The sequence below is a fragment of the Pan paniscus genome, chromosome 8, assembly GCF_029289425.2.
Source record: "Pan paniscus chromosome 8, NHGRI_mPanPan1-v2.0_pri, whole genome shotgun sequence".
Taxonomy (NCBI): Eukaryota; Metazoa; Chordata; class Mammalia; order Primates; family Hominidae; genus Pan; species Pan paniscus.
This window is the reverse complement of record NC_073257.2, coordinates 15,072,630-15,094,273: the sequence shown is the minus strand read 5'-3', so window position 1 is coordinate 15,094,273 and position 21,644 is coordinate 15,072,630. Positions and strand designations below refer to the sequence as shown.

Genomic DNA, 21,644 nt, shown 5'->3' with positions numbered 1-21,644 from the left:
GTGTGGCTCACAGTGCTCCCAAATTGATAAAACTATAGAAGCCCACCATCTTTTCCTTCCTTGCTTTCAAAATGCCCCCTACAAAACCTACTGTACATCACAGTGACCTGGCAAGCCAACAAAAAAATGACTTACGATCCCTGCACATTTTCTAGGAAGGCAGGGAGGCTGCTGATACACGGTTCTAAGGGTTCCTTCCAAAATCATTAGCACACCTACTATTTATTATAAGCACATAGCAGCTGGGCATGGGGAGACTCCAACATCCAGAGAAGCTGAGATTTTTTTTCTGTTATTGTTGATTATTCTGGTTGGAGATTTATTAATTTTGTTGATCTTTTCAAAGAATCAGCTTTTGTTTTCATTCATTTTCAATATTATACTTTTTTCCCATCTTATTTTTGCTCTAATTTGTATATTCGTTTTCTTCTGCTTAATTCAGAGTTGCAGTTCTCTTCTTTCTCTAGTTCCATAGAGTGGATGTTTAGTTTCTTGATTTTAGGCCTTTCTTCTCTTCAAATATGTGCATTTAATTTCATAAATTTTCCTCTAAGCAGTGCTTTAACTGTATTCCACTAATTTCGATATGTAGTACTTTCATTTTTATGTAGACTAGATATTTCTAGAATTTACCTTGAGATTTTTCTTGACCTAAGTATTACTTAGTAGCGTGTTGTTTAGTTTCCTAATATTTAAATATTTTATGTCTTTATTTCTGTTACTGATCTCTAGGTTAATTTTATTATAATTTGAGCATATACTTTGTAAGCTTTATATTATTTTAAATTTGTTTAGTTGAGTGCTGTGACTCATAACGTGGTCTATCTATCTTGGTATATGTTCCATGTGAGCTTGGAAGGATGTGTATTATGTTTTGGTGGATGAAATATTCTATAAATGTCAATTAGATAAAGTTAATTTAAGTGAGGTTATTGGTGATAGATTCCTTCAGGTTTTGTTCTTCTGAGAAAAAAAATCATGTTTTATTTTTCAAGGGTAATTTCAATGGACATAAAATTCTAGTTCGAAGTTTTTATTTTCTTTCAATACTTAACTATTTAAACATCTCACATCACTGTATTTTTGTTTGCATGATATCTGATGAAAAGTCCACTATAGTTCTTATCAAAGTTTGTTCTCCATCTATGAAACACTTACCAGTTCAGGAATGTACACTGTAGGTGCTGTTCTAAAGTAAAACTATATTATCACTATTCCCTTTAGGATATGAATATTTTATTTGGAAACCATCATGAGATGGCAAGAAAATTGATAAAATTGGTAAGGATATGTCTTCAAATACAGACATAAGTGGAAATCAAACTGACTCAAGACTCTATCTGTCACACATAATGAAATGTTACAAATGTTGAGAATGTCGAAACCCTCACATGAGAGGCTAGATCAGCTGACCAGGCTGATTTTGCCTTGTCAGATCCTGAGCAGGGAACCCAGTTGAGCCCCTGGGTATCTGAACTCTGTGGCTTAGTAAGTGGCTGCTGCTTTAAGTGGTAAGTGTGTGGTGATGTGTGATGCAGCAATGGACGCAAACACAGTTTGTTGAAACCACATTCCTCCTACTGTTTCCAGTTGTATCAAGGCAAGCTATACCTGGGACAATACACTTCATGCTAACTCACAATTTTGACAAATTGATCTTCTTATATATCAGTATTGGAACATTTTTAATATAATCATGGTAATTTAATTTCATCCAAAATATTAATAGTGTAAAATATCTATTTTTCTGAATTTATAGTTTTGTGATTAAATAATGATTAATTCATATTTTGGGAATTTTGATTTTATAAGTCAGACAGAAGATGGGCAGAATTTGGTCTTCCTACTGACTACCTGTAAAACTTAGTATTTGATAACTAAATTTAATTTGATACTTTAAAATTAAACAACATGATAAAAAGATTAAATAGTTTAATAGGAAACACAGCTTTCTGAAGGTGCTAAATTTATAAGAATAATGTCTTCTTGGCACAATTCTTATGCTAATTAAATATGACAATATATCTGCCAAAGCATAATGCAAAATGTATTTATAATAATACTATTAAAACATACATTTTATGTTGCAATAAACATGAGAGTTTAAGTTGTAATAAATTAAAGAGTCTAAATTATAATACGTTCAAAAGTAATAACAGTTTTGTTTTTAAGCATTCTATAGTTAACAGTATTGGCTAATCCAACCTGAAACTCTCTTATTGAATAAACATTGTCAAGCTCATTAGATAATATGCAAAGCAGAACTCAGACTGTTAGATTATGCATTTGATGTCCCTTTAATGTAAATTGGATGGTCACATGCAACTACTTTCATCTATACTGTATGTCAAATATGGTATTCCCTTGAGGTCACGTCAGTCAAATAAGTCAAATCATATACTTCAATTAAAATATTTTTTTCAACTTTCATATTATTTTGTGACACTTAATGTTCAATTACAAGGCCGGGCGCGGTGGCTCACGCCTGTAATCCCAGCACTTTGGGAGGCCAAGGTGGGTGGATCACAAGGTCAGGTGTTCAAGACCATCCTGGTTAACACAGTGAAACCCTGTCTCTACTAAAAATACAAAAAATTAGCCAGGCGTGGTGGCGGGTGCCTGTAGTCCCAGCTACTCGGGAGACTGAGGCAGGAGAATGGCTTGAACCTGGGAGGTGGAGCTTGCAGTGAGCCGAGATTAGGCCACTGCACTCCTGCCTGGGTGAGAATGAGACTCCGTCTCAAAAAAAAAAACACAAATATATATATACATATATATATATGTATATATATATTCAATTACAAATTTTAAATTATTTATTTTTATAATGTGGAGCCATTTTATACTCCATAATATCTGGAAGTTCCTTGTCAAATGATTTTAAGTGGTGTTGGGAATAATCTAAATTTGAAGCAAAGGCAGTATGTATATAAACATCTATAAAACACTCTGGACCTCCACAGCGCATGCTCTCACACACTCAGAGTAATGAGTTTAGGAATTCTTGCTGTAATATATCAGTGGTGAGATCAGGCTCCTTTCTGCACTGTGACACTGGAAGGTCTATAATAACTATTGAATAAAATACAGAGCTGGTTATTTGGTGTTAATAGGATTCTACTTTTGGGAAACATGCTGGGAGATTTAGAATAGGCTACAAAGAAAGGCAGATTGATACAAATTGGATTTAGCTACTAGTTACATATGAATTTATGGGAACAATAAAGCAGGTTAAGTTATTTTTGACAGGTTTAGAGGATTGAAACAAGGAAGAGCCAAGGCAAAGGCTTATAAAACACTAACTTAGTGGCCCAGGAATCACAAACAGCAACAGAAAAATGGGAACTTACTAAAGAAAATGGTGGTCTCTTGGGGTATTGCATTTTTCTAAAAGACATCTGAATAAGGAGTTTCGCAAACTGGCATTCCAGGAAAATTAACATTTTACATGAAAGAAACTCTACACACATTTTTACATGAAGGAAACTGTATTTGTTTCACTGTCGTTTTTATTCTTGCTTAATTCACTGACTACATAATTATATTTGATAATCAGTTTTAAAAAGATGCACATATGATTTTGGCATCATCTGAGCAAAACTACATCTTTTAATCTAAATTCTTATGGAAATTGAAGAATTAAGAACTACTAAAAAAGGAAACACATTAACTAAGGGTCTACTGTGCTCTTATCAGTTTGCATAACTTGTCTTAGGGAAACAAGCAAAACTCACATATCATCCTTAGTTTACGGATGCAGAAACTCAAGCTCAGAGAATGAGTGACTCACATAATTACTTATTTTCAGAAAGAGAATTCAAATCCGGTTTGGTCGGCTCACAAATTTCCTGGCTTTTCCACTAGAATGAACAACAAAAAAAACTTTTTGTGACTTAATTTTGTAAGTTGTTTACACAAAAATAAAATTAAGAATATAAAGTCATCGTTAAGAAAGTCAATCATTTTTAATTACCACAGACAAAGCCTCGTGAAGGATTCCAGCCTTAGCAGTGAGGCTGACCATCCCATCCTGCTGAAGAGGGCAGGGCGTTCACGCTGGTAGTTATGGAGCACCCATAAGATAACTTTTATGAATGTATCCCCTTGCTTTCATTTTTTTTTTTTTTTCTAGATCAAATTTTCTAGCACTGGCAACACAGTCCAGCCTTATAGTTGGCAATTTCTTTGTGACGCCAAGTTCTGGAGTCAAAAATCACTGAACATATAATGCCATCAGACAGAATAAACTAGAGTCACTGCCCAGACTACCTCTAATTCCAGAAAATTCATTTAAAATGTTCTATTGATTGAGTTTATTTTCTAGAGTACACAATTTGCATAAATAACATGCCCGCCCTCCTTAAGTGGGTTTCATCATTCCTTATGGATTAGGAATCAGGAATCAGAATGGAAGTAAATTTCCCAAAGTTCAAACCATTACTCGGTAATGTTGTTGGGGATTATAGCCAAATGTGTCTCTTTTGTTTTTTTTTAGACTGAGTCTCACTCTGTCGCCCAGGCAGGAGTGCAGCGCTGCGCTATCTCGGATTACTGCTGGCACGCGATCTCGGCTTACTGCAAGCTGTCTCCTGCTCAGTCTCCTGGGTTCACACCATTCTCCTGCCTCAGCCTCCCGAGTAGCTGGGACTACAGGTGCCCACCACCACGCCCAGGTATTTTTTTTTTTTTTTTTGTATTTTTAGTAGAGATGGGGTTTCACTGTGTTAGCCAGGATGGTCTCGATCTCCTGACCTCGTGATCCACCCACCTCGGCCTCCCAAAGTGCTGGGATTAAAGGCATGAGCCACCGCGCCCGGCCAAATGTGTCTCATTTTCAAAGGGATTTTCCAGTGCTCCGTGCTGTTTCCTAAAGGTCACTCTAAACATTAATCAGTTGTTTTATGTTGGAGCTCTTCAAGTAAATATCGAGAGCCTCTGTAGATTCAAACCCATTTCCTGGCACTTTTCCAATGGCCAGTAGGTACCTTAGGCTGCGTGAGAGGATTAATCAATGTTCATCTTCAAATGCTTCAAAACAGCTTGGTGATCTCAAAAAATACAGACCTCTGATAGCTAAATGCATGCTCTATTATTCAATAACTGACAGCCATAGCCACATCTCTGCCTTATTTTTTTAAAGCAAGTTGCATGAAAAAGACATTGTTTGAATTCATACAGCACCAAACATTTTAATATTTTGTTTTCCACTTTTTATTATTATTATTATTATACTTTAAGTTTTAGGGTACATGTGCACAATGTGCAGGTTTGTTACATATGTATACATGTACCATGATGGTGTGCTGCACCCATTAACTCGTCTTTTAGCATTAGGTAGCATGCATTAAAAAAATGATATTCTCATTTTATGAAAACTGCAAGTAATGGAAATAGCCCGTGATATGAAAAGACTACAAACATAAGATCCCACCACATAAATTTTAGATAACAAAAGTTTTTCTGGAAAAGAAATTTGAATAGAATTGTGCCACATCAATTGCATGTGTTAATAATTGGTAAAATCAATATAAAAAAATAATGTGTATATTGGGAAAATAATTCTTCATTGCTAAGTTTGAATCAAAAATATTCTGACCTGGCCAGGGATGCTGAGACCTGTTTGTAGCTATTTTTTATAATATACCAGAGAAATAGATATTTGCGATTGCTAGTGGTTGCTAGGGAAGAAAAATACCTTTTAGCTCAATGGTGTGAAATTGAATTCTCCATCCACTTCTTTTGCTGTACTAGGCTATTGGAGTTTGGAAGTGTCTTCCCTATCCAGTGTGTAAATTAAAATAATGCCTTTATTTTTAAGCCACATCACGGTTAATATACATGGTATTTTCTTCCACAGTTAAGGCATTTAAATCTCCTCTTCCTCTCCCCATTTATTCAAGACGTTGAGCAGCGTAGAAGGTTGACTTCCATGACAGATTCCACAGAGACACTGCCACTGGAGCGCTTCATTCCAGAGCATTGAGACCACCCAGGGTCTGCTTGTAGCTTTTTTGGCTTAGGATGGCACACTGCACTGGAAGTCACAGCTGTTTTCCTTATGAAACTCTGTGATAGATGATGCGAATGACCCCAATTTCTCACCCTCGCTCCCACTTGCACATTCTTGCTCAGGCCAAGATTTGTGACATTGTATCCAAGGAGCTGTTAGGAGAGATAAAGGAAGTGGAGGCCTTGAAACGCACTTGAGAAATCCTCCTGTCTCTGTTGACCTTTCCCGCGATTCCAAGAATATATTTGGGTTATCAAGGTGGACGACAGAGTCAATTTCTCCACTCTCCCAGCTCTGGCCCTTCTAGACTGGCTCCCAGGCAGCCCCTGACATGCAGAGGTGCAGATGGGTGCACAGAACAACCCGCAACTCACTGCAGGGGCGTCGGTCTCCAGCCAGACCAGCCCCTCACTGGCCCACTCAGCCACCCACAGGCTGTGAGTTCAGACCACCATTCACTTTAGTATGCCTCTGATGCCTTTTGACGGTTGTTGTGAAGAATTACTGTGTGAAGAACCGATGCTCGGTACACTTTGCAGTTTTATTACCACATACGTGACCAATATATTTTTTTCTAACTGTGAATAGTAATCAATTGAATGCTTATAAACACTTTCTGCAAAAGTTAAGAGCTGGGATTAAAATGCGTTAGAAGTAGCATAGTTAATAAAGTGTTGCTTTTTGAAGTGCTCTGTGTGTGTGCACATGTATAAGTGTGTCATTTGCATTGCTAGTTAAGATGAGCTTCCCACGGTGGGTCACAGTCAAAAAGCTGGAAACAACCAGCTGAACCAGCGGGACTCTATGGATGGACTCTGTTGACCGTGTTGCAGGCAGGTGCTTTTTGGGGTGACAGGATAACATGGGGAGATGGAGACGCAGGGAAACAAATGAATTGAGGGCCCCTGGAGCTGCGATCACAGGCTCTTCCATCCTGGGTCAGTGGGACCATCTCTGAGCGCAAAGGACAGCAAAACCTTCAGGAATAATGATTCTATAAATTCAAAGCTACATAGTTTATAGGTTTTTCTAATCAGAAAAGACATCTAGGAAATTGGAATGAAAGTGCTCATAAAATGACCTTACTTTTTTTGACAAGTAAATCTAAGGTCGGTCTATTGATAGAAAATAATTAAAAGGCCAATGACACCCAAGAGTGAAATCTGAGTAAGTGTCCCATGTTTTCAGGATATGCATTCAGAATTAGTTTTGATTCCAGAACACAAGACATATGTCCAGGTAACTGAGGAGGGGAAGGCGGCTATGAGTAATTGGCCTAAGCTACTTCACAGACTCTAAATAAAACGTCAGATACAGAACAGTCAGCTTCTACATTACACGTAGATCAGAAATCTGCATGTCGGCGATCACGCTCTGGCAGTTCTTCAACCCAGTAGCCTGAGCTGGGCTATTTCTTACCCATCCTGTGGTCTCTGGTCTCTCACTGCCCATCCCGCTCCAGAGCATGACTGTCAATGGGACATTTTGTCCCTGGTCAGCAGTGTCAAGATCTGAGGAAAGGAAAAGGAGCCAGTGATCGCTATCATATAATTAAATACATTAAACCAAATAAATAGAGCTCAAATCATAATGAAAAGAAAATTGATAGGAGAGGCAAAAGTTGCTTGAAATATTTGACAAGGCGGTACAATGATCATAACTTACGTTAACGTAGTGCTTGAAAGTTTACAGAACCCTTGCGTGTAAAGTAAATAGATGTAAGTGCACAACTGAGTGGAATAACGTGGTGCATGACACTTCTTCTATGTGTGATTTTGTTGCTCTCATTTTACAAGTGAGGCAAATACAGCTGAGATAATTTTATTGCGTTGTGTGATAACTAAGAAGCTGGGATTCCAAATGAGAGTCTCTTTAGTTGCCAATACAGTTGCCACTACAGTGAAAGTCTCTATATGCCTCATACATACTAAATGGTTGTCCTTTTCAAAGACATTGGAGACTGATTGATAAACTCTCAGTTCTAGGCATTTCTTTTCTGTAAGGCTAACAAAAAAAAACACAGGCAAAATATGGCCATTTATGTCTCGACATACGCTGTGAATGGTCTTGTCAAAAAGGAAAGAAAATATTTATGAAAGGTGATTCTTAATAATTGGAAAATGTTAGGTGCATATACATTTAAAACACCCGTATGATTTCTATTCATAAAAATGACTAAAACAATTAACTCTGATTAGGTTATAAGCTTTGAGACTTGGCCTTTGAAGGCTGTTGAAAGCCTTCATTTATGCAAAGACTCATTTATCCTGTGTTTCCAAATTCAGACTCACTAACATTACCCTGATATATCAATAATCTTTTCCTTCATGAGGCTGTGTAACAAACAGCCAGGAATCTTCAGTGCTAAACAACATCAAGCATGAATTGTGCTTGCGTCCGGGGACAGCGGCTGGGGGAGCCCTGCTGAATGTGTGGAGTTCCCTCACCGGCCAGAGTGTCAGCTGGCTGTTGGCCCATTGAGGAGGGCATTCCCTACAAGACCATGTGGATGCTCGCACCTGTCATTCTCCAAGGCTGGGCATTTTCCCGTAGTGATGGCAGGACAGGGTGCGAGAGAGAGCAAGTGAAACACCAAGGCCCCCAGCCAAGGCTTGGACCGGCTCACTGCTATTTATATCACATTCATCATCCAACGACAGACAGGGTGAGCCAGTTTCAAAGAACTGGAAAACAGAATCCACATCCTCAGAGGAAATGTGGGGTTATCTGGCATTGTGGTTCCACGTTAGGGTAAGGAATGAGGTCTTCAGTGTCGTCGTCCACTCCTTTGATATCGGAATGGGAAGAGCATTCTGCTCGCACTGTGGCCCATGTAGACCCAAACGTGGGGCCCTACATTTCCTTTAAGCATAACATTTTTAAAAAAGGAAATAAATTGTGAGGGTTAAACATGATTGAATTCCCAGGTTTCATAGTTAAAATGGTACACTTAGTCTATTTTCTGATTATGAAAACTATACATATTCATTATAAAATATTTGGGAAAATGTTTAGTTTCTAAAGATCCTAAAGGGTATGGTTAGGAATATAAACAAAAGATACACTAAAAAATGTTCTATGCATGATTAAAGAGTAATCTAAGAATTTTAAGTTGTACATTAAAGTTAATATTTAGAAGAGATAGATTATTTGCCTAAATTCTGACAAATATTCCTTAAAATATACAAATATGCAATCTGACAACTCATTTGCCATAAGAAGTCTGAATGTACATATATGCTATGGTTAAAACTTCTATGGGGAAATCAGATCATGGAATTATGTGGGAAGTTAAAAGTGCTTCCTACAGTCAACCATTCTGCTACAAGTGTAGTCCGTTCTTTGATGGAGATCACAATCATATAATTTAGTAACACAGTTGGCAGTGCCGAGTTTCATAATTTACTTATGAAAAGGAATAGTGCCTACGAAAAGGAACCAGAAAAATAACCTGATACTATTCTTGGCATAGCTTTTTCAATAGGTAGAAGCATTTTTAGAAAGGTGGCATGAGATTAGTACATTCATAATATAGAACAAGCTACAGAACATCATGAAGATTTTGGGCTTTGTTGTTGCCATTTTTTTTTTTTAATTTCGATAAGGCTACATTTGACGCCATATGCATGATGATTACAATACTGGCTCTGATAATACCTGGTGATTTTCAAGGATTTTTTTAAGCCCATTTTGAGCCTTCCTGTTTATTGTTTCTTCTTCATTGGAGGAAGATATTAAATATGTGAAACACATCTGCAAATGGTACTTGAAAAATGAAATGAAATGCCTTTGTGCTTCTTGCAGCCCATTCTACAATTTATTTTAACTTCACAGTTAAAAAGTGTATATTTTTTATTTTCTACCTATCTAGTTATAGCCTAATTGAAAAAAAAAAAAGATGAAAACCTGATTGTTTACTAAGTTTACAGAAAATGTAAATGAACTGATTTCTTTGGACAGAAAAAGAAACACATTCAGTAGACAAACTTTAGGTGAATGGAAATTAGTCCTGATCTATTTTGACATAGCTCTTTATTTTTCATGTATAACGCAGCTTGCCTTCATGGGCAGGAAGGTGGATGGGGAAGCCGCACGTGCCTGGCATAGTGTAGATCTAACAGCGGTCGTGTTACGAAGATTAAATGAGTTAATGTTTGGAAACCTGTTGGGACAGAGCTGGCAAACGGTGAATGTGTTGCATGCATCAACTGTGATGATGCATTCCAGTGTAAATAAAAGATTGAAGATGATTTTTAATACATATATTAAGACTCTGGTTTTCAGGTTAATATTTTATCAGTTATATTCTTTACCGTGGGGTTTTATTCCTACAAAATGATGTTGGCCTTTTTATAATTTTGGGGCCCTTGGGGTTGAATTAAAATCCTTCATTGGTAGCTGGAATAGACTAGTTGCTTCAATATTGCTATTTGTCAAGCTTCCCTAGCTATGTTGTTGGCCACGTGACCTTGTGGTCCCTCAAATTAAACCGTCACAGTCTCCTCTTTGTTCTAGAATTTGGCCCCGTAAAATGGCTTGTTTTGGCCGAGACCACCCAGCAGAGTGGAGATGTCCCCATTCCAGATCTGGGCCTCTGGAGGCTGTGCATTTGCCTTAGGATCTGTAATTGGCTGGGGACGGTTGCCCACACCTGCAATCCCAGCACTTTGGGAGGCCAAGTTGGGCAGATCACTTGGGTAGATCAGTCTCCTCTGCCATTTCCCAGTAGCCTGCGAAGGCCTTCTGGAGCAGAAGAGATGAGAAGAATGGAAAAGGACTTGGCTGCCCATCTTTAAGGTCAGTCTAGGTCAAAAGCCAGCCCAACCTAGACATGTGAGCCCAGCCCAGACCAGGAGGACCACTCAACCTTGCCAGTCACTGACCCTCCAACTCATGCACTAAGTAAAGGCTTATTGTTTAAGACCACTGAATCTTGGGATGGTTTGCAGTGAAGCATCATCAAGGCAAATGTGGAGCTAAAAACAGTAGCACAATAAAGAGTAAATATATTTATAACAACCAGTGGTCCTGATGTAAAATGTTATTAGCATTGTTTAGTTAAGGACATAGAAATGAGAACATACTAGTATATAAGAAGCATGCATAGTGCTTTATGCAGATAAGTTAAAAAACAGACAAGTCTAGACAGGTGTTATAAGCATTCAGGAAGTCAAACCTGACTTTCTGTGTGTGATTAGGTAAGAAGATTTAACACACGATTAAGCAGGAAGATGTGCATGGGTAGGAACTTACGAAGCACATTAAATTGCTTTATTCTCCTTTGATATTTTAGAGCATCATATTCTCAGGAGAAGTGCTGCAAGTTCCCTTTTAGGAATACATATGAGATCTGCTTTGTCAAGATTCAAGGATGAAAAGAGAAGAAGAAAAAAGTATCATAGTCGATTTTTCTTTTATATATATGTATATATATATATATATGTATCATAGTCGATTTTTCTAAAATTTTTCATAGTTCATTTATTCATTCCAAGACAGGAAAAAAAGAAAAATGAAAAAGAGCAAAAGACTAATGACTTCTTAGCCCCGCATTTTCCACTTGATTGATAAACCAAATTTTCTATTTGAGTTAATTCTGCAAAATGTTAACTCAATAACACTGCAGCCTGATTTAGATAAGACTAGTCATTCAAGGAAAGTCCAACCAACTGACCATTTCTTCTAGTGAATCTCCCATTATTTGGATTCTAATCTTTTAGAAACCCCATTCTGAAGTAGAATTTATGCTTCTCGATGAACCAGCCAGTCAGTGAGATTCACTTTTGTTTTTTAGGCTAGGGAAGAATTTCTTACCTATAAGTGCCACTTGCTGACAGGCAACATTAATTAAGATAAGCATGAATTAAAGGCAATTAAATGTTGTCTGACCAGCTGTATTACAGAACAAGCCAGTGAAGTATTTTATTTATTTAGTAGAAATTCAGAATCCATATCATTTCCTTCTGCTCATGTAACTGTAAATCTTAGGAGGGTAGAATGATCTTCCTGTCCTGATACTGTCTGCAGATGAGCTCCATGTAGCCTGCATAGCCCTAATCATAATACGAGCCTTTGACACCAATGAAAGGTGGAGGACCCAGGAACCTCCCCTTGTGTAAGTTTTGACACCATTGAAAGGTGGAGGACCCAGGAACCTCCCCTTGTGTAAGTTTTCAACACCAAGTGGTAGCAAACTCACTTTTTCCAATTATAAATTAAGTAAGCATCTTTTAATTAAAGTTTCACACCTTATGCTAAGGGAATTGTTGTATTTTATTAATGTTTCTGAAGTTACAACCCTTCATTGAGAAACTCAGATGTGAGTACGTCAAATAAATCCTATTTCACATGGGAAACATAAAAAAGGATAATACTCTGGCCCCGGCAAGAATGAAGAAAACTAATTGTTAAAATGATACAATTACAGGATTTGTTTTTGCTTTTGAGATGGAGTCTCTGTCATCCAGGTTGGAGTGCAGTGATGCGATCTTGGCTCACTGCAACCTCTGTCTCCCAGGTTCAAGTGATTCTCCACCCTCAACCTCTTGAGTAGCTGGGACTACAGGTGTGTGTGTGCCACAACACCAGCTAATTTTTTATATTTTTAGTAGAGATGGGGTTTCACCATGTTGGCCAGGCTGGTCTTGAACTCCTGACCTCAAGTGATCTGCCCAACTTGGCCTCCCAAAGTGCTGGGATTACAGGCGTGAGCAACCGTCCCCAGCCAACTACAGGATTTTTATAATTGATATCCTGATACAAAATGATCTATTAATCTGCTATTTATGGTGTTGGTATTAAGGTTCATGGTTGAAGAAAGGAAGTCTGAAAATGCTAAAAATCAATGAGGAGTTGGCTGATAGTTCACTACCCGATTTCTTCTTTCCTAAGTGGCAGCTATAGTAACAATGCCCAACTCCTGGGCCTTCCTTTTCCTATCTTTTTTGCTATACCACTCATGTATTGGTCAAAGTGGTTTATTACAATACCATGTTCATCTAAGCGTGGGGCACTAGGACGGTTGTCCACCTGCACATTTATGATTTGGCCAAGGGTTTTCCAGCACTTTTCTATATTCTAGTATTAAGAGCAAATGTTTTGCTTAGATTCAGGATTAATTGTTTGAACACAAAAGGATTCATAGGCAAGGCTATGAGCTTTCCCTTTCATCACATTATTTGCCATGGTTTCTGATTGTCCCACTTTACTGATACCAAAGTTAAATCAGTGTGCTCAGCCTCATATTCCTAGTGGAAAGTTTCACATCAAAGTTTTGATTAATGGTGATGCTCAAATAAGGTGCACAGGTTCACAAAGTTTTGATTAATGGTTTTAGCAGCTGTTTTTGATAGTTTCTTTTAAAAAAGATTTCATCGGGGATTGTAAAATTGTGATGTTCTAATATTGTTGGTCCTTCTATAATTAATTGGAATTTGTCTATAATGAAGGGTTTCTTTCCCATCAACTATTTGAATGCACTAAAGTAATAGCTCAGAGAAGGCAGGATACCTACTAGCTTTTCTCTCTATTTGTCAACTGTAAGAATAACGATTCAGTACCCTTGGGTCCACCACAACATCTTATAACTCATATAAACTAAAAATGCATGTGCAAAATTATATTAAATTTTTATTTTTTGCTAAATTGTTTGCTAAGCCTCTAAAGCATTTTTTGAATTTCTTCTATCTTCTTCCTACTTAATGATTTCATTTTCACATGAATGAGTATATTCAAGATTTTTCTATGTGATTATATTTTATAAAGAACCAGACTTTTTTATTATTTTCTTACAACTTTAACTTAACATTTTCTAATATATTATTTGTTTTTAAAATTTTATTTTCCTTTTTTCTTATGCAACTTTTACATAAACTTTTTAATTTTAGAACAATTTTTAAGAAAAAAAAACCAGTAGATTCCTATATACCCCACGTTCTCTTTTCTTACATTAGTATGATAATTCTTTACATCAGTATGGTACTTTTGATATAAATAATAAATCAATACTGACATGTTATTGTTAACTAAAGTGCATACTGCATTGAGATTACTTTGTTGCACACCTAAGGGCCTTTTTCTACTCCAGGATCCTATCTATAACTGTGATGCTGTCTTAGGCTCACCTTGTCTGAGACAGATTCTCAAACTTGTCTTTGGTGACCTTGTCATATTTGAGGAGTACCGTCCAGGTGTTTAATACACCGTCCCTCACCTGGTGTTCGTCTGCTGTTTTTCTTATACTAGATTGGGGTTGGAGAGAAAAACTAGAGAGTTAAAATACCATTTTTTAAAACTCATATCAACAGTACAGACTATAAATATTGTGTTTTGCTTGACTTGTTTTTCTGTTGCTGTTGTTTTGAGAACTTCCTTATTTTCTGGCACTACAAGATGCTCTGGAATTATCTTATATTTTTTCTGCTTCAGTCCTAGAATCTACCATTTCTTGAAAGTGTGCTGGTTCATTTTATTGGAGAATGGTCTTAGAAACCAAGATGGGTGTTAAGTGTGTTTGCTGCTACTGGGGTATTGTTGCCACTGGGTACTTTGGTTTTTATTTAACATATTTTTGAACTTAAGAAATATGAGGTGAAGGCTTAGATTGTTTTTATTGCATAAAAATATTTGAAGCTAGAACATATTTCAATGAGTTTCCTATTGCTGTGTAACAAATTACCGTAACCTTACGTCTTAAAACAGCATAAACTTTATTGTCTTACCGTTTTAGAGCTCAGAAGTCCTAAATAGGTATCACTGGGATGAAATCAGAGTATCAGCAAGGCTGTGTTCCTCCTGCAGGTGATAGGCAAGAATCTGTTGACATGCATTTTCCAGCTTCTGTTAGGTTGGTGCAAAAGTAATTGAGCTTCTTGATGCATTAAAAAGGCAAGAAGTGCAATCGCTTTTGTACCAAACTGATAGAAGTCACCTGCATTCGTAGACTTGCAGCCCCTTTTTCAATCTTCAAAGCCAGCCATGTCTGTTCAAGTCCTTCTCAAGATCCCATCTCTCTGGTTCTGTCTTTTGGTTTTCTCTTCCACTTTAAGGACCCTGTTCCTGACATTAGGCCCACCTGGATGATACAGAACTATTTCCCCTTCTTACTGTCAGAGGCTTAACAAACAGTTTCATCTGCAACCCGGATTTCCCTTTGCCACGTTTCCTAACCTAGGAGTAGGTTTTAAGAATTCTTTCGATAAACATATTTTTGGTAGCCATAACATGCCTGCCATAACTATGTTGGGTATATATTGATATATAGAGATTTTTTTCATTGTTTTTCAAATACTTTGATATTATTTTTCTGATTTCTTTGACCAAACAATTATTTTGGATCTTTTTAAAAACTTGCTTGTATTTGTAGAAAACTCACTTATTAAAGAGCTGCAATTAATTTCCAGATTTATTAAAATATGATCAGCAAAAATTGATTTTTCAGTTTGTAAACATTTGGATTGATTTTATTAGAGCCTAGTATAGAATGAATTATTGGTGGTTGCCTTAAACATACTTTCTACCTAGGAACAACTTTTAATAGCTTTAAAAATATTTTTATTGTTTATTCGTATTACTCCTGTTTTGTCTGCGTGATGATTATTTGTGTGGATATCCAGCGAACTCACATGAAGCTTAGGATAAGCTCAAAATAATTGTGCCAGAAGAAAGATAGGCAGGCATCAGTGAGCAACTCTGCTGCTACACTAAATCCCTGATTTTAGGTTTGTGGATTGCGACAAAATGCAGTTATGTTATTATTATATTAACAAGCTCATAAAAGTTTTGGTGTTACCTTTAAATAATATGTCTTGTATGATGAATTAGATACTGAATAGAGAAATAACTGACTTGAGGGGCAAATGCATCTCATTCGGGATTGAGAGAGCTGCTGTATGCCTATGTGCTTATTTTCAGTGGCATAACATCAGCAGTATTTTCCTTAAACGTGCCTACTCCTACCAAAGCTCAGAGACAGAATAATACAAGAAATGTTGTTTCTAAAAATTGGCATTAATATTTATGATAAATAATTAGTCAAAGTTAGTACTTTTTTTTTTTTGGAGACGGAGTCTTGCTCTGTCGCCCAGGCTGGAGTGCAGCGGCATGCTTTTGGTTCACTGTAACCTCCACCTGCCGGGTTCAAGCAATTCTCCCACCTCAGCCTCCTAAGAAGCTGAGACTACAGGTGCACACCACCACATCCAGCTAATTTTTATATTTTTAGTAGAAATGGGGTTTCACCATGTTGACCAAGCTGATCTCAAACTCCCGACCTCAGCTGATCCTCCTGCCTTGCCCACCCAAAGTGCTGGGATTATGGACGTGAGCCACCACTCCCAGCCCAGTACATTTTTATAAATGTACTTAAAGGAAAAATCTCTTTTGATTCTAATTTTATTTCACAGACATTGATATTAGAGGTTATTTCATTATTTTGTTGGCATTTCTATCTTTTGGGACATATTTCTATTTTTGGAAATAAAAAAGGAATACAGTTAATGGAGTTACAGATTCAAGATAATAAAGTTTCCAGAGAACTGAAATATACTCATATTTATAATTTACACAGATAATATGTGACTAAAATACTAAAGCACATATGCTAAATGTTTTTTTCTATGTCGTTGATTGCCTTTTAAAAAGTTAGGACTGTATACCTTAATTACCTTGGCATTTTTTTGTTAACTAAATACACACAGAAATAAAAAAAATAGGGCCAAAGGAAGAAAAAGAATAAGAGAGAAGGAAGGAGGCTTAGTTCAGACATCTTATTTCACTGAAAGCAGTTGCTGCTGTTTCATATGATAATATCCATCAACTTCTATAACTTTTTTTTGCCAAAAAGTCTTGATGAAAGTTGAGTTTACTTTCATCTTAGGGTATAAAGTCTGTGTGGCATATTTGTTTTTTAAAAAACTACCGAAAAGTATCCCTGTTTCTTTTTTTTAAACTAATATTAGGGGCTAAATACTCATGTTATTATTCTCACTCAAACCTAAGCACAGACCCACACACATGTGTGCACACACACCCCACTGTTAATGATTTCTGGCCATGTTCTTTCACTTCCCTGTATACATAACCAATAAATAGAATGCACAGTGCACCTTTGTGTTACATTATGAGCCTGGGCTAATTTGATTGAAAAATGGTCCATTTCCTATATAACTTAATTTTGTTTAAGTAAGGATATTATTTCATAAAAATCAGTGACTAGTAAGGCTTAAACTCTGGAAAGGGTTAAAATATTCAGGGAAAAAATTAATTGACATTTTATTTGAAGAGAAAAAATTAAACAACAGTTTACATTAATATGCTCATGTGTTTTTAATGAATCAACATTCAAATATTAAAACAAGAACTCTCAAAATTTCTCGTAATACACATTCATTGCTATCACTGTAACAAAACATTTGGCAGATGGATGAATATATAATTTCATGATTTTTTTCAAATTAAACATTATTGGGCAACTAATCATCTCTAACTTCAGCATAATTTTAAATTATTGCTATTTATTGAAGAGTTCTGAATTTTCTCTTATTTTATATATAGCTTCATATAGTGAAAAATAAGTTCAACCTGTTGAAAAGAAAGAAATAAAATTGTCTTTGCTCACAGATGAAATGACTAAGTAGAAAATCTGAAAGAATTGACAAAAATCTTCTGAAACTAAATAAGCAATTATAACAAGGTTGCAGGATACAAGGTTAAAGTACAAGTCAATCCTTTTTACCAGCAATGAACAAGTGAAATTTGAAATAAAAAAAGCACTAATACTTAATTAACACCCCTCCAAAATGAAATATTTATGTATAAATCTATCAAAATATGTACAAGATCTATGTTAGGAAAACTACAAAACTCAGATGAAATATATTAAAGAATAACTAAATAAATGGAACAATATTCAATGTTCATGGATAGGATGACTCAATGTTGTCAAGATGTCAGTTTTTCCCAACCTAATATATAGATTCATCACAATCCCAAACAAAATCTCAGCAAGTTATTTTGTAGATATTACCAAACTCATTCTAAATATTACAGAGAGAGTCGTAAAAGATCCAGAATAGCCAGGACATCACTGAAAGAGAAGAACAAAGTTGAAAGCTAACACTATCTGATTTCAAGGCTTACTAAAAGGCTCTGATAATCAAGACAGTGTGGCATTGGTAAATAACAGAAAAAGAGATAATTAAAACAGAATATAGTGTAGAAACAAGTAGAAACTCAACCAACCAAATAAATAAAACAATGAAATTCAAGACATTGGTGTCTGGCAAGGAAGGACAGTAATTCTTGAGATACTAGAAATAAACTAGCTGGCCCAGGAAGAGCACAACATCTCCCAGCTAGGAGACAAATGACCTGGGAATCCAGAGAAGCCACAGAACCCAGAGTTTGCAGGCAATGTACTGAGGAGGAGAGTTCTGCAGAGAGAGAATGACGTACATCTAAAGGGAACCCACTTTGAGCTGAGTGCCAATCACACACGCATATGAGAAGACACCAGACTCCAGAGAAAGAACCTGGGAGGCTAAGGCAGACTTGTTCACTCTCAACAACATGTTTAGCCTCTTACACCCTAATCTCCTTAAAAATACTTAATAAAATCACAGGTAAGAAATGATGCCTAACTCATTTAGCCAAGATTTTAAGATGAATTAATCATTACTTAAGAAATTTGATATTTGAAATTAGCATTATGTTGATACATGGCATTAAAAAAGCTCTGATTGGCCTTTAATTTACATCAAAAGTTAGCTTTTCTTTTGCAATATGTTATTGTAAATTTAATAAGAAGTCACCAAACATAACTTTTACCTCAGTGAATTAATAAACATACATAATTTCTTTCTTTGAGGATAATATTTTGTGCAGTGTTACTGGTACTTATGAAATCATGAAATACTTCTCTAAGTTTTTCATTTTATTTGCAACATCGTAGTTATCTATTTCTATTAATCTATACATTTGTGAGGGAAGGCAAAAACTTCTATAGAATATTATTTTCCTCAAGCTTCAAACAAAATTCCTATAAGAAAAAATAATAAAAGACATTACATCCAACACAGTATTAGTGTACTTAAGAGGCAGGCCTGCCAATAAACATTAGCTGGTTAAATAAACACACTAAACAGCCACTATTTTGTCATTACAAAGATATATCGACCAGCATTGCCTTTTAGGGGTTATAGAGAATAGAACTGAACTACTAAAAATGGAAATTTTTTCTTCAACATATTGCTGCTTAAATGGGGGAATATTTTGATGTCTCTAAGGCTTTTCTGGATAATTTTATTAGTTTATGACTCTAATAATTCAAGGCCACAGAATAGCTTTAGAGTAAGTTAGAGTATGCCATCTTTCCTATGATTACCACATCTTTATGTCATGCAGGTTGTTGTCCCTTGACCTAATAAAAATCATGTCACATTATTTAGTAGCGTTTTCTATTATTTGGTAGCATCTGCTAACAAATACATAATAAAGTAATGTACAAATAAAGTTCAATAATAAAGTCACCATAAATTGTTATGCAATTTTCTTTACTGACTTTTTTTTAATACAAGCATATTGATAAAGGATTTCTTGGCACTTCTCTGGTCTCTTGTGTATTAAATGGCTAGCACAGTGTTTAATTAAATGTGCCCAGGGCTATGAAAGCAAGATTGCTATAACAGCAACACATTCATGACAAAATCAAAAGATGGCAACATTCACACCAGAGGCGGCAATACTGAGCCCTGTTAATTTTCTTTATCCTTAGGTTGAAACATTTATTTAGGTCAAGAGAAGCATATGATTTTATGTATATCATTTAATAATTTAAAAAATTGATTATAACTCTTAAATTTCTTTTATACCTATGTCTTTATTCAAATGACTTTCCATTTTGGAGCTTCTCTGAATGTCATAGAGATTCTGTGGTGAAGATAATTTTGTTTAGCAAGCATGCCTGATATTCTTTTATGTTTTTAAAATCACAATGGAAATACACTATGTCTAATTTGATCTTCCTATTATTTAGTTACAAATAATACTATTTGTAGCATTAATTATCACGCCTTAAATGACTGCATTACTAATTATACCCTATGACTTGTAGGTTTTGTAGCTTTGAGAACTTAAAATTCTATGTGCAGATTCTAGGAAAAAGAATTTTAAGAAGACTGGAGAAGTACTAGTCTCTGTTTAACCAGACATAACTTTTAAAAAACTTAAAATACATTTCATGCTTTTAGCTGATTTTTGAATGTGAGAGTTAATTCTCTTTGATATCTGTAAAGTTTAAGAACTCCTAGTTCACAGGAAGATCTAGAAAATTATTCTTGAGCGAAGACAGACGATGTCAGCATCATATACACAGAGCATTCCCTTCAGAGCAAAATGAGGGGGCTGTTACTTATCTATAATTGTCATAGAGATATGCAAAATATTAATAAAACTTCTCATATGTAATTAGCTCAATCCCTATCCAACTGGCTTCTCCTCATTTCTCTCTCAACCCAGCACGACCATAGCATTCAAATAAGCAAATCCGGTTGCTGCCCTATTTCTCTGGATGAAATGGCTTCAATGAAGCCTGGCATGGAGGCCTTTCTGAAATGACAAGTGGCTCCACAGGGCTGATCAGCTTGAGGGCAGCATGCCGTGGGAGGCGGTCAGTGCATCCAGCCTCAATGGCATTGGACTCCACTAATGGTCTCTAAGGTCCTCTCAGGAAGAGCACACATTCCTGACTATCCAGACCTAGGTCATGGGAATGAGCCATCAAGCCAAATCATTCCCACTGGGCTCACTTCCCTCTCCATACGAGCCACTGCCTCACCATCCACTCTTCACATATGAGTGGGAACCGCTGTGGGCCTGTCCAGGTGTTCACAGGTGGCCCAGGTACAATGCGGGGAGCCCCAGACAGGGACTGCATTGGCAAGGATTGGCAAGGAGCCCAGGCAGAAACTGTGAGAACAGAAATCTGGGCAAATCCACATAGACAGCAGCATCTGAATCAGTGCCAGAAAAGTGGACATACATTTCTTCCCAGCTCAGCAGGCATCCTGCTGTCCATGATCATGGTATATGATCCGAATTCTTCAACACCGCCAATCCAGTGAGTGTGGAATGCAATTTCTATCTGATCTCCCTTTGCACACACCCCATTGCTGCCTACATGGTGCCTTTAACAGGATAAGATTGCTGGGCTTCTTCGTTTCCTGTAAAAATTTGGTCATCAGTTTTTGTCCATTTGCCAGTGAACTCTTTTGCATGTCATCTTTCAGTTTGTCATTTGTCTTTTCATTTTTGATGGCATTTATTTATTAATAAATAGTAGTTCATTTATTCTTTAATTAACAAATGTTATTGACTACTTGCTACGTCCCCTCACTGTACTAAGTGTCTACCACTTAGTAAATGCATTACACTAAACAGTCAAAAGCCTGTGCTCTTAAAGAACTTACATTCTTTTGAGGCTACACCAACAATAAAAAGACAGAGAAGTGGCCAGATATGGTGGCTCACGCCTGTAATCCCAGCACTTTGGGAGGCCGAGGCAGGCGGATCAACTGAGGTCAGGAGTTTGAGACCAGCCTGGCCAATATGGCGAAACCCCATCTCTACTGAAAAAAAA

At 36.5% G+C, this 21,644-nt stretch overlaps 1 long non-coding RNA gene across 2 annotated transcripts in view; it reads right to left on the bottom strand.

The window, feature by feature from the left end:
- Nucleotides 1–21,644, bottom strand: part of LOC134731083 (uncharacterized) — a 117,561-nt gene that overhangs the window by 44,470 nt on the left and 51,447 nt on the right. Inside the window, exons 2-4 of one of the 2 annotated variants that reach the window (XR_010113151.1) lie at nt 14,134–14,250; nt 7,430–7,521; nt 3,791–3,860 (exon numbers count right to left, since the gene is read on the bottom strand). This is a non-coding gene — a long non-coding RNA (uncharacterized LOC134731083). Of the gene's footprint in view, nt 1–3,734; nt 3,861–7,429; nt 7,522–14,133; nt 14,251–21,644 lie in introns of both variants that reach the window. The other variant, XR_010113150.1, reaches the window with a different exon arrangement.